Source organism: Clytia hemisphaerica, unplaced genomic scaffold (genome assembly GCF_902728285.1).
Source record: "Clytia hemisphaerica strain Z4C2 unplaced genomic scaffold, Clytia hemisphaerica genome assembly, whole genome shotgun sequence".
NCBI lineage: Eukaryota > Metazoa > Cnidaria > Hydrozoa > Leptothecata > Clytiidae > Clytia > Clytia hemisphaerica.
The window spans coordinates 44,795-46,338 of NW_027104287.1; positions in this window are offsets into that span (position 1 = coordinate 44,795).

Below are 1,544 nucleotides of genomic sequence, written 5' to 3' on the forward strand. Positions count from 1 at the left end.
TTTCAGAAAAAAGTTGAGAAATTATCTCCGTTATTTTTAAAATGTAAACTGAGCGAAGCCGTAGCGATATTAAAGATGGCTGACGAAACAACGATGAAAGTGAAGGAAAAAATTTAGAGTTTCATCGATTTTTGACAATTTTTTAACTTTAGAGAATTTGATGGCCGTTAACGTAGAGGGGGGGGGAGGGGGTCAGAACTATAACGGCCAAATGCCGTAAAAAAATTCGAAAGTCGAATGTCGACGGCCCCCAATCCATTTTTACGGAATATTCTTCTACGATAAATTTTGAGTAAAACTGCATTAGGCTTTTGAAATTCAACAGAGCTTTCGGAAGGAATTGTGTGTCAAAAATATAGGAAATTTTAAAGTGTGCAATTACACGCTTACCGCAAAAGCCGTCACCCGTCAATCTTGCTTAACGCTTACCGCCCGTTTCAGAACAATTTCGATAAAAATTCTGCCATTTTGATAACCGTGCAATTGCGCGCTTACGGCCTCGGAACATAAGCGTGCAATTGAGAGGATTTCCCAGACTGTTTAAAAATACCTTGAACAAGGTACACCTACCTTAAACAAGGTATATGCATGTACCTTGTTTAAGGTACATCCTAAACAAGGTATACACCTTGTTTAAGGTATTATTAACTATTCTTCTTTGCTTCCTGTCTTCTTCCCCTGAATTTATGGTTCCAAACCTAGTTCAAAAGATAAAACAAAGATGAAAAAAGATTCCGTCTGTAGATTTTGATAATTTTTTCACTACTTGGTCAATCAAGGACTCCTCTTTCCTTTATGCTAAAACTCAACATGCCCTTTTTCCTTAACACATTTAAAATCGATGTTTTTTGAGGAAATCTTAAAAAATACCTTGAACAAGGTACCCCTACCTTAAACAAGGTATATACATGTACCTTGTTCCTAAACAAGGTATACGCCTTGTTTAAGATTACTCCTGACTGACATAGTCATAATGACTATGGATATATACAAACACTGAGAAAGACAAAAGTAAGGAAGACCTAAGTTAGTTTACTTGCTTTACTTTTTTCTCTGCTCTCTTTGTCCGAAGACCCTTCACTGTCACTTCTGAGATCTTCAGTCTGGTTGTTTTTTCTTTCCTACAGTACAGCTACACCCAATTGCGGAACAAGGAGCACCATTCTTCTTTCCCATTATTTTTTCTTTGCATTTTGCTTGACTTTCGTTTTCGCTTTCGTTTTCAGTTTGTTTTGGTTTGTTTTGATTTTTTTTTTGGTTTGTTTACAAGAATGCTAACCCCATACCTCTGCACTACTAAGCAAAAATGTAAACAAAGGGGTCCCAAAGATATGGCAGATGTTCGAAAATTACCCGGCTTTAAAAAAGGCCCGTTCCGTCGGGAAATCCTCCATCCAGTGTACGACCCTCGACATGGCCCGAGAATTCTCAGGCCTCTTCCGGCCATGTTCGGGCCGAGAGACCCTATCAATTCTTTTGGCCCGAACTTGACCCGAATTATTCGGGCAACGTTCGGGCTACGACTTAAGACGTAAACTGTTCAA